The sequence below is a fragment of the Chrysochloris asiatica genome, unplaced genomic scaffold, assembly GCF_000296735.1.
Source record: "Chrysochloris asiatica unplaced genomic scaffold, ChrAsi1.0 scaffold00093, whole genome shotgun sequence".
In the NCBI taxonomy this organism is placed as follows: domain Eukaryota; kingdom Metazoa; phylum Chordata; class Mammalia; order Afrosoricida; family Chrysochloridae; genus Chrysochloris; species Chrysochloris asiatica.
In genome coordinates this window covers 527,007-542,619 of record NW_006408611.1, presented here as the reverse complement: position 1 = coordinate 542,619, position 15,613 = coordinate 527,007, and the positions used below count along the sequence as shown (strand labels likewise).

Here is a 15,613-nt window from a genome sequence, read left to right as displayed (position 1 = left end):
AGCCATCAAGATTTATAAAAATTCAAGACAGCACACAAACAATTCATTTCCTGACTCATTTCATTGTGTGTCCTATAATAAGAAATAGAAAATCTTAATATCTTAAGGAGCTTATCCCACCATGCCTAGGACAAAAGAGTAGGAGTGATTCCAAAGTTAAAGAAAATCAAGAATAATATCTTGTGTTGTTGTTGTTGGTGGTGGTATGCCATGGAGTTGATTCAGACTCATAACAACCCTATATAAGTTTTCCGAGGCTGTAAATCTTTGCAGAAGCAAAATGCCTCATCTTTGTCCTACAGAAAAGCTGGAAGTTTTTATCTGGTGACCTTGAGGTTAGCACCTCAACTCAAAATCACGAGCCTTGGTTAATTAGAATTCAACCAACTTGACACTTACACTCTATAGAAAATCTAGTTCCCTGGAAAGCATTAAATCTTTTCTACAAACACCATTTGTCAGTGTTCATCTAGCCTTTGTGAAAATGTTTCTAGAGATGCGGATTTACTTCCAGAGGTTTTTCTTTGGGGTCCAATTCCCATATAATTATAATAATTAGATCATTATATATTATGTTTCAAGACTGAAATGTAATCATCTAAACTAACTTGGTTATAGCTTTTCATTCTAAAATGACAATGGATACCTTCTGTTTCTTAAGTTAATATGGCAACCTCAGTTTAGAATATGGTGCAGAAAGGGGAAAAACAAGTCACCAAAAACAAGTAGAAATCAATTTAAGTTGTTAACCTTCTTGAGTATATTCTGTGATGATTACAAGTTTAGTCTCATATCCTCATATTTATCTACCCACAGCAGAAACAATAAACACAAACAATCATACCACTCCTATGTTTAAAATTCTTCAAAGGAGTTTTGGCGAATAGATTATTTTAGGATAATGTTTAAACTTCTTTATACAGCTTATGAGGCCCTGCATGTTCAGGCCACAAGTTACCTTTTTATTGTATTGTATTTTTCATGCTAACCTTGAAAGGAATTATTCATCCATACTAAATGCATTTCAATACCTGGAAATCATACTCATGCTTCACTTTTCACTCCCTGAGATTCTCACTGTTCCTGTCTCTGTGAAGAACAGGATTTCATGTTCTTACTCTGTATAATTAATTCTGGTCTCATTTCACACTTCTCTTACTCCTTGTACTTGAGTTTGATGCCCCTCCCACAAGTCTTCATGGCCTTCTATAGTTTCACTTCCATTCAAGAAAAACATAAACCAGTTGCCTCAGAGTTAACTCTGACTCATTGGCACATGTTTTGCAAAACAGAAATGTCTCCATAGGGTTTTCAAGATTGTGGCCATCCAGAAGCAGATGAGCAGTTCATTCTTCTAAGGAACCTCTGGGTGTGTATGAGCTGCAGATCTTTTGGTTAGCAGTCATACTCCTTCAAATATTGTGTCCTTCACTAATACTGTAAGCTATTTGAAAGCAGCAGCTGTTTCTAATACAAGCACTGTTTCAACCATTGCTTCTATTATAGTTTCTGAAACACAGTTCTTGATGGATATTTATGATTAAATAAATTATCAAATATTAATAATAAATATAAGTCAGTGTGTGGTGATTCTCCAAAGAATAACAAAATTATTTTCAGTGTATTTCATCTATTAAAGCTGAGAGTAAGTTTATTTTGGAAAGTTTCCAACAACCAAAGATGATAACAGAAAAATATATCTAGCTAATTTGTCTGAGAGCTTCTTGTGGTTAAGGACTATAATTTATATTTAAATTTGACAGATTTTGGTATAGGATATTGTTCAGTTGTATTGTTCTTGATTATGATTAACTTATGTTTTAAGTGTTTCTAAAGAGATAATGCTCCTTGACTTTTTTTTTCCCCCTTTACATTAATTTTGAAAGGTCTAAATAGAAGTAGATATTTTAGGGAGTCCTGGTGTGGTACAGTGGGATAATGCACTGGACTGCAAGGTTAGTTTGAACTGCAAGGTTGGTGGTTTGGATTCACCTGCCACTCCTCAGAAACCCTGTATGGGATCAGTAGGGGTTGGAACTGACTTGATGGAACTTAATAAAAACAACCATTATTCTTAATATTATATTGATGCTTTTCTTCCTTTGGCAAAGAGTGACTACATTAATAGAGAAATTAATTTCCAAATCTCATAACTAGGTGGTGATGATTATGTGCTGTGGAGTCGGTTCTGACTCACAGTGACCCCATATAGGGTTTCCGAGGCTATAAATCTTTACGGGAGCAGAAAGCCTCATCTTTCTTCTGTGGAACAGCTGTTAGTTTTGAACTGCTGACCCTGAGAATAGCAGCCCGATTTGTAACCACTATGCTATCAGAGCTCCTTACTAGGGAGTACCATTAAGTCACTACACCTTACTTCATATAGGGGAAGATGATAAAAATGGAATCAACAAGAGGAATAAATAAATAACTAAGTTATGGACAGTTTGCCTTGTAAACCTTCAGCACATCTCTAGCTTTATAATTATCTACCCAGTGTGGACCTACAAAACAGTAAGCCAGGAAATAAGTCTGTAACTAAATTTTATGTAATTGATGCTATGAATTACTATCTGGTTCCATTGCACCAGGGTTGTTTCAACCTTGAACATGGCCTTTTGTTAGAATGTATCACCATATGTTCCCAAATTGCCATGCAAAGACTGATTGCTCCACAATCTCCTATTAATATATTTCCTGAGCATAATGTTCACTTTCATTTGTCTAAAATCTTCCAAATTGCCAAGTGGTTTTTAAATGTAATAGTTAAATTTTGCATGTAAATGTCACTACTATATGATTAGATTGCAAAGTTAAAATAAAGCATCATGATCTGAGTATAAGTAACATAATAAGATATAAGTGACTATTGTCATTTCTCAACTGAAGGGGCTGGGACTAAAATCAAGGAAGAATATTTTAAATGCATGTTTTTCATCTTTCCTTTGCCCTACTGCTCAAATTCATCTTGTTATTATTGAGATAACATAGTGGAATGATCTTTTAGGGAATTTAAATCAATTGAATAATACTCATTCCTGAGTTTCTGGAAAGGTAGCATATGTCCCTAGTAAAATCTTCAATATTAATGGTTTCAGTTCTTCCCTTATTTGCTTCAAGGACACAACTCTTGCATCTTTAGTACTTATAAGGTAGGACTGGGTCAATTTGAAGAGGAAGTCATTACCACTCTTTTTCCCTTATAGTATGCCCATCTCCCTTCCTATAACTCTTACTCAAAAAGCAGATATGATCTAGGAAAATCATAGAAGAGCTAACCATTAGCTTAACAACAGAAGATCTCTCTCTCTCTGTCTCTTATACACACACACACACACACACAAAAAAAAAAAAAAAAAAAAAAAAAAATACTCAATTTTGCAGGATCTTCCAGGAAGAATATGAGATAAGGACACAAACTAGGTATTTAAATAGTACTATCTTATATCCTTCTGCAATGCCCTATTATACTGTTAAAAATGTTACTTCCTTATTGGTCTCCTCACATTGATTATTGCTCATAGAATGGAAACTTGATGGGTTATCACTTATTTTTCTTGTACTTCATGAGGACAAGAAAAAAAAACCAAGTACATGAACTTTGGAATCAGACACACTTGAGCATGAATCCGGTTCCATTGCTTAATAGTTCTGTGATCATAATTTCTATAAACATGATTTATAATATACAGACTTCTTGTGGTGCTATGAGAATCAAATGAAATTTTGCTTATTAAATGTGTAACCTTGTACCTGACTCACTGTAAGTGTTCATTAGACGTAAATCATAATGATGATGAGAATTTTGTGGTGATGATGATGACCTACTTCCCATAAAATCCGTTGCCCATGAGTTAATTCTGACTCATAGCAATTATATAATATAGTATAGAACTGCCCCACAGGATTTCCAATCCTGTAAATCTTGATGGAAACAGACTGCCACATTTTTCTCCCACAGAGTGGCTGGTGAGTTAGCACTTTTTGATTAGTTGCTGAGTGCCTTTAATTATTGTACCACCAGGCTTCCTTGATGAGCTAGTTAGGATTATTACAAACAATTGACAAATTCTAGAGGCTATTTTTATATAACTGTATCCTAAATAAGAAGATAAACACTCATCCTTATATGTAAACAAAGACAGGAATATTTTACTATATTGCCTAATATCATACATCTAATAAGAAACAGAGCTAAGATTTAAGCAAAGATCTGTTGACTTCACAGCCCTGTGAAGTTCTAAACTGAGCTATTATTTTGCCACCATGATTCTATGTACATTGGGAAGTAAATGACTCTCTCACTCTAACATGAAAAGCACCAAAATTAATCTTTGCATCATATCCTGGCACCTTAGCTTGGGGTCAGGACATTTAATTGTCGAATGATCTTGAGCACACCTCTGACTGCTTTCTCAGATGTAAAGTAGGTATTGTAATAATACTAATTCTTTCCTTTTAGGGTTGTTAGATACCATTGAGTCAGTATTGACACATAATGATCCTAAGCAAAACTGAACAAAACACAGTGCATTCCTGTTCCAATCTCACAATTGTTGCTACATTTGAGACTGTTGTTGTTACCACTGTGTTCATCCATCTTGTTCAGGGACTTCCTCTTTTTCTCCAACATGCCACTTTACTAAACATATCCTTCTTCAAGGACTGGCCCCTCATGATATTATGTCAGAAGTAGGAGAAATGAATCAAGTCATCCTGGCTTTCAAGGAACATTCTGAATATTCTTCTTCCATAACCAATGTATTTGTTCTTTTGGCAGTCTGTAGTATTTTAATATTCTCTAACACCATAACTCAAATGCATCAATTCTTTTACAGTTTTTCTTAATCACTGCTCAACATTCACATGCATATGAGGTTGTTGAAAATACCATGGATTGGTTCAGGCACATGTTAGTCCTCAAACTAACATCTTTGTCTTCAACACTATAGAGAGGTCTTGTGCAGCCGAGTTACCTAATGTAACACATCCTTTTATTTCTTGATTGCTGCTTCCATGAATATTGATGGTTGACCCGAGAAAAATGAAAACTTTGACAACATCAGTGTTTTCTCTATATTTAAGGATGTTGTTTACTGATCCAGTGATGAGAATATATATATATATATTACATTGAGGTGCAACCCATTCTGAAGACTTGAGCTTCATCAGTAAGTGTTTTAAGTCTTCACTTTCTGCAAGCAAGGTTGTATCATCTGAATATTGTAGATTGTTTTAATGACTCTTCCTCCAATTCTGATGCCATGTTTTCCTTCATATAATCCAGCTTTTTTAAATTTTTTTTGCTCAGCATACAGACTGAATAAGTATGGTAAATAAATAAATAACACTAGGGGACAACTTTTCTAATTTTAAACCATTTGATGCTCCCTTGTTCTGCTTCAGCAACTTCCTCTTAGTGTAAGTACAGGTTTCTCATGAGCACAATTAAATGTTCTAGAATACTCATTCTCTGCAATGTTGTCCATAGCTTTTCATGATCCACACAATCAGCTTTTGCATAGGCAATAAAGCACAGGTAAACCTCTTTGTTATTCTCTGTTTTCAGCCAAGATCTGTCTGATTTTAGCAATGATCACATTGTTTAACATTCACATCCTCTTGTGAAGCTGACTTGAAACTCTGAAAGTTCTCTGTCAGTGTATGGTTGCAGGCATTTTTGTATTATCTTTAGTGAAATTTTACTTGCATGTGATATTAATCATATTGACTGATGATTTCTGCATTCCATTGAGTCACCTCTCTTTGAAATGGACATAAATATGGATCTCTTTGTGTCAGTTGGCCAGATAGTTACCGTCCAATTTTTTTTACATAAATGAGTGCCTGAGTGTTGCATCAGTTTGTTGAAAGATTTCAATTAGTGTTCCAACAATTCCCAGAGCCTTGTTCTTTGCCAATGACTTCAATGCACCTTTGACTTCTTCCTTCAGTATCATTGCCTCTTGATCTTATGTTACCTCTTGAAATGGTTGAATGTAGACCATTTCTTTTGGTACAGTGACTATGTGTTTTCTTCTTCTGGTGCTTTCTACATCATTCAATATTTTGGCCATAGAATCCCTCAGTATTTCAAATAGAGGCTTGAATATTTTTTTTCAGTTCCCACCCCTTTAGAAATGCTGAGTATGGTTGTCCCTTTCTGTTTTCTAACTCCAGGTATTTGTACATTACGTTACTGTATTTGTCTTCTCACACTGCCTTTTGAAATTTTCTGTTCAGCTATTTTACCTCCTCATTTGTCAATTTGCTTTAGAATCTCTACACAGAAGACCAAGTTTCAATGTCTCTTCAGACATTGATTTCTGTCTTTTCCTTTTACTTGTCATTTTAATGACCTTGTGTTTTCTTCGTGCATTATGTTGTTGATGTCATCCCACAATTCATCTTTTCATTCATCTTTAGTGTCTAATGCTTTAAATCTGTCCTTCAGATGGTCTCCAATTTCAGGTAGGATACATTCAAAGTCATTTTATGGCTCTCATGGACTTTTTTAAATTATCTCTTTGCACAGATGTAGTCTATTTGATTTCTGGGTATTCCATCTGATGAGATCCATGTGTGTAGCCATTTTCTATGTTGTTTCAAAAAAGGTATTTACAATAAAGAAATCCTTGGTCTTGCAATATTTTCTCATTTGTTCTCCAGCATCATTTCTGTCACTAAGGCTGTATTTCCCAACTACTGATCCTTGCTCTTTGTTTCTAATCTTTGCATTCCAATCGCTAGTAATTATAAATACATCTTGATTGCATGTTTGATCAATTTCAGACTGAAGACGTTGGTAGAATTCTTCAATTACATCAACACATGCTTTACTGGTTGGTGTTTAAATTTGAACAACAGTGGTGTTAACTGTTTTTTCTTGTGCTCACATGGATATTATCCTATTACAGACAATTGTGTACTTTAAGACAGGTCTTGATATGTTATTTTTGATGATGAATGCAATGCCATTCTACCTCAATTTTTCATTCCTGGCATAGTAAACCATGTTTGTTAGATTCAAAATGGCCAATATTAATCCATTTCAGTTCACTAATGCCTAGGATAATGATGTTTATGTATTCCACTTCATTTTTTTACAATTTCCAATTTGTGTAGATTCATACTTGCTACATTCCATGATCCAATTATCAAAGGATATTTACAGCTGTTTTTTTTTTTTTTTTTTTTTTTTTCATTTTGAGTTGTGCCCCATCAGCAAATGAAGATCCTGAATGCTTAACTCATTTCGCTTCATCAAGTCTGACTTTTCTTTGGGGAGACAGCACTTACACAATCAAATTTTGAGGCCCTCTCAACTTCAGGGGTTAGCTTCTGGCATGACATCTGGCAATATTCTGATACTCTTCATCTTGTTTCAGTATTCTATATTCTGGTGCTGATTTTTAAAGTTTTTATTGTGAATTGAGTGATAAATTACATGGGAGAACATCAGTTTTGCACTCATCCTATCATATTTGATTTCATTGGAATGATGACAATCCCCTCCATGCATCATTACTCAACAATATTTGCTTCTATTCCCTGTTATTTATTTATTTATTTAGTTAGTTAGTTAGTTAGTTAGTTAGTTATTAGTTAGTTAGTTAGTTAGTTAGTTAGTTAGTTATATACACCAAAACATGCAGGCATGTACAATCATTCGAACAACCAAAGGGCACACCCTACAAGCGTGTGCCCCAGTCGCCAGCACCCAGCCCCTCTCCCTTCATGAATCTAGAGTCCTCAGCTTCTCCATCTTTCCATGTCATCATCACTGCCTTCTTCTCTTGCATTGCCACTTCTCTGGATAGGGTCCCACACTCTGCTCCCACTCTTCTTCCTTGATGGTCCCAGAGTCCACCATTCCTGGACTGTAAGATCAACTACTACCTCTTTTTTATACAAAACTTCTGTCTTACAATTGTGACAATTACAATTAGTCATGATAACTATTATTCACTATTGAATCGTAAGAACCTTACCTCCATCTCTTTTCACCAGAACTGTCTAGACAGGATGAAAACCACTCAATGAGGATTCTACCATCCCCTGCACACTCTGAAACTAAACTCCCTCTTGAAAACTTGTATGACAGTCACTTTGTGCCTTTATAAGCCCCCCATTTTAGGTAGCTAATGTCTAAGTTGCCCATCTCTATCAACCCTGTGTACAGAGAGAATGGGAATGATCCTTACTGTGAAATTCCTTCCCTTTTGATCAGTATTTTAAGCTACTACATCCATGTTGTTGCTGTTGTTATGTGCCGTGGAGTCGATTCCAACTCAAAGGCATAGTACAGGTCAATTTCATCAAATTATAGCGATTTACCCAAGTTTTCTCTAACAAAGTTTTTTTTTTTTTTTTGTCTTCCTCTAGTCAAGTTTTGATCATCCAGCCATTGAAGTTAGGTCAAATGGGTACTATCTGCAAGTTTGGGAATTCTTGTGCATCACCCCTCACTTCATATCAGCTGAAGCTTCGCCCCCTGTGGCTATATTCTTGTTCATGGAGTCAGCAGTTTCCAGGTCTCACCATATTTCAGGACAACCAGGTCTCAACATACTCCAGGTCGACATGAGTCTATGTGACAGACTCAGTCTACGTCTTTATTGCTGCTTTTCTACCACTTCCACTTACCAGTAGACCAATGTGATTGCCAGCAAGTGTGCATGCCTCCTCATGTATTCCCTTTGAGTTTCAGTCTTGGAATATGGTTTGTCCTGAAGGGACTTGATTTCTTGCCTTGATGACTCCTTGACAAACAACCTGCTTGTTCTTGTGGTAGCCAATCAGACTGCCATTTTTGTTTTTTACTTTTCCTGCTGTTTTTTCTTTCAAGAAGTAGCTTCTGTTCCTCTATCTGCTCCAGGCTGGTCTGCTTGTCCTTTCTAGTGGTTCTAGATGGGGATCAGGACTCCACCTTAGATGTCATACACTAAAAAGGGTCTGCAAGAAGGCTCTTTCACTGGGAAAGTTCTAGCACCCATTTAGATATTACAATCAATTATAGTTTGAAGATGGGCTTACAAGCTTTTTTATAATCGTGTTTCTGGGTATTCCTTTCTAACCCCCTCAAGTGTCTATTTTGTAATAGTAGGCAAGAGAAACAAATATTCATGAAACAGTCAAGTATCTTAACATTATTTTCCCTCATCTACCCATTCAGACTATGTCTTAATCCCTGTATCACAAAGACCTGTTGTTCCAAGGTTGAGCATAAATCACTACTTACCTCTGTCTCATTTAACCCATGCAAACCTGCCTAAGTGTTCTCCTATCCTACCTTGTTTTTCCATGCCCTTCTGAATTTTTTGTATTGCCAACCCCAGTACCCGAACTATGATGTGTCTATCCCCAATCCTGTGATCTACCAATGTTCCCCTACCGCCAGTTAACCAACAACATTTTTGTTGTTGTTGCTTCCTTTTAGTGTGGGTATCTTTTCTTAAGCTTTCATAATAATGGTCTTATGCAATATTTGTCCTTCTGTGACTGATTAATTTCACTCAACATAATGTGCTCAAGGTTCATCCATGTTATGTGTTGGCCTGAAGCATCCTTGTTATTTGTCAAGGTAGCATAATATTCCATTAAGGACATGTACCAAAGTTTGTTTATCCATTCTTCCATTGATGGGCACTTAGGCTGTTTCCATCTTTTTGTTATTGTGCATATTGCTACTATGAACATTGGTGTGCATATATCTACTCAAGTTGTGTGTCAAATGTCTTATGGATATATATCATGTAAAGGAATTTGTGGATCATAAGGTATTTCTATTTCCAACTTTCTGAGGAAGCAACATACTCTTTTCCATAGTGGTTGGACCATTTTGCAAACCCAACAGCAATGTAGGAGGATCCCAATCTCTCCATATCCTCACCGGCATTTATTGTTCTCTGAATTTTTTAACTTCTTTGTCATTGCTGGTGTGAGATGATATTTCATTGTTGTTTTGTCCTGGTGTGGCACTGTTGGTTAATGCGCCAAACTGCAGATCCATTTGAAATGCAAGGTCAGTGGTTTAAGCAAACCAGCTGCTCCTCAGAAACCCTATACAGGATTGCTAGGGGTCGCAATCAGCTTGACAGCACTTAACAACAAAAATTGTTAATGATCGTGAACAATTCTTCATATGTTTATTGGCTGCCTGAATGTCTTCTTTGATGAAGTATCTAGTAATGTCCTCTGCTCATTTTTAATTGGGTTATTTGTCTTTTTTTGTAGGGATGTTGTTGTTTCCTATATATTTTAGAAATTAGTCTTTTATCTGATATGTCATAGCAAAAGATTTTCCCCATTCTGTGGGACCCTGTTTTGCTCTTTCGGTGAACTCTTCTTTGCACATAAGTTTCTACTTTTTGGTATGTCCCAATCATCTATTTTGTCTTCATATTTTGTGTGTGTAATTTCAAAAATTTTGATAGTCTGTATGTGCCCTGTATAAGGCCCCTTAAATTTGTTCCGATTTTGTCATTGATGACCTTTATAATTATGAGATTCACATTAAGGTCTTTAATCCACGTTCTGTTGGTTTTTATATATGGCATGAGGTAAAGGTCTTGTTTCAGTCTTTTGCATATCACTCTCCAGTTCTGCCAACATCATCTGTTGGCTAGGATTTTGTTGGAAATTTTTGCATCAATGTTCATGAGGGATATTGGTTTATAATTTTCGTTCTTAGTGATGTCCTTCCCTGGTTTTGGTATGAGAATTAAGCTTGCTTCATAGAATGTATTGGGAAGTTTTCCATCCTTTTCTATATTCCAGAATAATCTGGGTAGAATCGGTGACAGCTCTTCCCTGAATGCTTGATAAAACTCACCAGTGAATCCATCTGGACCTGGAATTCTTTTGGTTTGGAGATTTTTGATGACTTTATCAATTTATTCTTTTGTTATAGGTCCGTTCAAGTTTTCTACTTCACTCTACGTAAGTTTTGGTAGGTCGTGTTTTTCTAAAAATGTATCCATCTCTTCTAAGTTTTCAAATTTGTTGGAGTACAGCTATTCATAGTATTATTTTATTATCCTTTTTATTTCTTTTGGTTCTGTTGTGACATCACTCATTTTGTTTCTTATGCCTGTTATTTGTGTCTTCTCCCTCTTTTCTTTAGTTTTGCCAATGATTTTCTATCCCATTTATTTCTGCTCTAGTCTTTATTTTTTATTTTCTACTGGTGACTGGCTCACTTTTTTGGTCTGTTTCTAACTGTTGGAGTTGCTGTATTAATGTGTTCTTTTTGCTTTTTCTTCTTTTTGGATGTGTGCATTTTTTGCAACAAATTGTCCCCTCAGCACTTCTTTTGCCATGTCCCAAAGATTTTGGTATGTTGTGTTTTCATTCTCATTTGTTTCTAGGAACTTTGTGAGCTCACATTTTATTTATTCTACTACCAAGTAGCCTTTAAGCAGGGTGTTATCCAATTTCCATGTATTTGACATTATTTCCTTGGTCTTCCTATGGTTGACTTCTAATTTTATAACATTGTGGTCTGAGAAGATGCTTTGTAGTATTTCAATGTTTGTAAAATATGGAGGCTTGTTTTGTGGCCTAACATATGGTCAATTCTGGGGGATGTTCTATGTGCACTGGAAAAGAATATGTATCGTGCTGTTGTTGAGTTGAATGCTGTATACACATCTATGAGGTCAAGTTGGTTGATTGTGTTGTTTAGCTCCTCTGTATCTTTGTCGAGTTTCTTTCTGGTTGTTCTATCCACTTTCAAAAGAGTATTAAAATTTCTCACTTTTATTTGTCTACTTCTTTCTTCAATTCTAGTACGGTTTGCTTTATATATCTTGAGACTCTTTCATTGGGAGTGTAGATAATTATTATGGTTATGTCATCTTGTCCAATTTATCCATTTATCATTAGATAGTGTCCTTCTTTATCTCTTAGGCTGGTTTTTGCCATAAAATTTACTTTATCAGAGATTAGTATTGCCACTCATGCTTGTTTTTTTTATTGCAATTAGCTTATTTTTTCCATCCTTTAACTTTAATCCTGTTTTTGTATTTGTGTGTAAAGTGGGCCTCTTGCATGCGACATATTGAAGGGCCTTGCTTTCTTACCCATTCTGCCACTCTCTGTCTCTTAACTTGTGTTTTTAATCCATTGACATTCATTGTAAATATTGATAGGTATGAATTAATTGCTATCATTGTGTTAGTTTATTTTTTGGTGTTGCTTATTCCTTTGTTCTGCATGCCTTCCTGTGATTAGTTCTTTTTTTTTTTTTTTTTTTTTGCGCTTTCTTGTCAGTTTCTTCTTAGTTTTAATGTTTCCATGTACTTCCAGGATCTTCATTTTCTTTGTATGCTATGAAATATTAATTTTCTTTGAGGTTACTAGATTTTTCTTCCATTTAAGACAGTCTATTTTATCCTGCAATCTACCTGACTGGGATCTCTGTTCCTATTTTTTTCCCTTCTTTAACACTGGAATTATTTTTATCTTTGACTGGTCTCCCAGGTCCTCTGAATTCATTGTTGTAATTTTGTTCTGTTCTGGACTCTTTTATCTATTGACTGAATCCGAGGTGCTTCTGCCACATTTGTTCATCTCTGGTTGTTGTCTGTTCTTGTTGGCTTTCAGTCCAAAGAACTCCCTTTAGGATATTTTGAAGTGTGGCGTTGGCTTTGAGAACAGCCTCTTAATTTCTATTTATCCTGGAAATTTTTGATTGCACATTTGTATTTTGTTGACAGCTTTGCTGGGTAGATAATTCCTGTTTGACGTTTTGTTTGTTTGTTGGTTTTTCTTTTAGGGCTTTATAAAATCAAATGGCCACCACTTTTCTGTCAGTTTGTCATACTGTGGTGACTTGTGAGTTGCTATGATTCTGAAAGCTATGCTATCAGTATTTTAAATATCAGCAGAGTCATCCATGGTGGACAGGTTTCAGATGAGCTTCCAGACAAAGACAGACAAGCAAGAAAGAATGATGAACTACTTCCGAATATTTAGTCACTGAAAACCTTATGAATAGCAGAGAAACACTGTCGGATATAGTGCTGGAAAATGAATGAATCCCTCAGATTGGAAGGCACTCAAAATCTGACTGGGGAAGAGCTGCCACCTCAAAGTAGAGTTGACTGTGATAACGTGAATGGAGTAAAGCCTGTGGGAGAAAAGCCCACGAGACCTTCATTTGCTGATGGGGCACAACTCAAAATGAAGAGAAACAGCTGTAAACATCCATTGAAAATAGGAACATGGATTGTACGAAGCATGAATCTGGGAAAATTGGAGGTTGTCAAAAATGAAATGGAATGCATAGACATCAATATTTTAGGCATTAGTGAGATGAAATGGACTGGTATTGGCCATTTTGAATCTGACAACCACATGGTTTACTATACCAGGAATGACAAATTGAAAAGGAATGGTGTTATATTCATTGTCAAAAAGAACATATCCAGATCAGTCATGAGGCACAACACTGTCTGTGATAGGATAATATCCATGTGCCTACAGGGAAGCCCAGTTAATACCACTATTATTCAAATGTATGCACCAACCACCAAAAGCAAGTGAGGATGAAATAGAAGAATTCTACCAACTTCTTCAATCTGAGATTGATCAAGCATGCAACCAAGATGTATTGATCATCACTGGTGATTGGAATGCAAAGGTTGGGAGCAAAGAGGAAGAAGGATCAGTAGTTGGAAAATATGGCCTTGATGATAGAAATGATGCTGGAGATTTCATGATAGAATTTGGCAAAATCAATGATTTGTTCATTTCAAATACCTTCTTTAGACAGCATAACAGAAGACTATACACATTGACCTCATCAGATGGAATACATAGAAATCAAATTGACTACATCTGCAGAAAGAGACAATGGAAAAGCTCATTAGTCAAAACAAGGCCAGGGACAGACTATGGAACAGACCATCAATTGCTCATATGCAAATTCAAACTGAAGCTGAAGAAAATGAAAACAAGTCCATGAGAGCCAAAATATGACCTTGACTATTTCCCACCTGAATTTAGAGATCATCTGAAGAACAGATTTAATACATTAACCATTAAAGACCGAAGACCAGAAGAGTTGTGGGATGACATCAAGATCATCATACATAAAGAAAGCAAAATATAATTGAGAAGACAAGAAAGAAGGAAAAGGTAAAAATTGGTGTCAGAAGAGACACTGAAACTTTCTCTCCAGCGTAGAGATGCTAAATCAAATGGAAGCAATGAGGAGGTCCAAGAGCTGAACAGAAAATATCAAAGATCAGCTCGAGAAGATAAAGCCAAATACTACAACAAAATGTGCAAAAATCTGGAATCAGAAAATCAAAAAGGAAGAAAATGCTCAGCATTTCTCAAGCTGGGGGAACTGAAGAAAAAATTTAAGCTTCAACTTTTGTTACTGAAGCATTCTCTGGGCAAATTATTGAATAATGCAGAAATCATCAAGAGAAGATGGAAGGGGAGCGAGCTGGGGTTTGGTGGCCTCATAAGTCCCCATTCACCTGCAGAGACTGGCAGAGGGCAGTGCTTCAGGCAAAGAGAGCCTCTGCCAGCCCAAGCAACAGCAGAAAACACAAGTTGACATAGGGAACTGGGGACCGTTATACAGAGAGAGAACTACTAAGCTCCTTCAGTACAGAAGGATCCCCATTCGAAAGTCCTTATACTCTTATCAAAGTGTGCAACTGAGAAACATGGCTCAAGAAACTAATCATAGTCAAGTGCCTATGCTTTGTTCCACTGGCTGTGGATTTTATGGAAATCCTTCTACAAATGGCATGTGTTCAGTATGCTATAAAGAACATCTTCAAAGACAGAATAGTAGTAATGGTAGAATAAGCCCACTTGCAACTACTATCAGTAGTCAGTCTGAGTCTTTACCAGTTCAGTGCTCAGATGGCAGTGTTCCCAGAAGCTCAGTCATCATCATTAGACTTTACATCTTCATCTATGCATCCAAGCCCTGTATCAAATCAGTCACTTTTATCACAATCTGTAGCATCTTCCTAAGTGGACAGTACATCTCTGGATAAAGCAATACCTGAAACAAAAGCTCTGCAAGCTTCAGTACCAGATATGGCACAGCAGCCATTCAAAGAGTAAACCAAGTGTCTTGAAAAACAAAAACAAAAAAAGAATCACAGTTTCATGTGCTGGAAGAAAGTGGGACTTACTGGGTTTGAATGCTGGTGTGGAAATATTTACTTTGAGGTGCACCATTACATAGATGTACACAATTGCTCTTACAATTACAAAGCTGATGCTGCTGAAAAAATTCAAAAAGTAAATCCAGTAGTCATTGGTGAAAAGGTCCGAAGATTTGAACTCCTGCTGGAATACAAAATCATTTGACCATCTGCAAATTAAAATTGACCTGATCTTTTCTTTCCTAGTTATTGGGAATGCAGAGCAATGTTTCTTGCATAGAACTTTTAATCATGCATGTCATCAGAAGAATAGATTTTCGTTTCTGTTTTCAAAATGACTCTGAACATTTATTTCCATTGCCGTTTCTGTGTCTGAAAAGACTTAAGTAAACTTTACAAGTATTATCCTTTTAAGATCGTTTTCATTTTAGTTGAGTGCAGAGGGATTTTTATAACAAATGTGAAGAAATTTTGGA

General features: G+C 36.0%; 1 pseudogene; it reads left to right on the top strand.

Moving 5' to 3' along the window:
* Positions 1 to 14,684: 14,684 nt before the first annotated feature.
* Positions 14,685 to 15,342, top strand: LOC102816242 (annotated as a pseudogene).
* Positions 15,343 to 15,613: the final 271 nt, after the last annotated feature.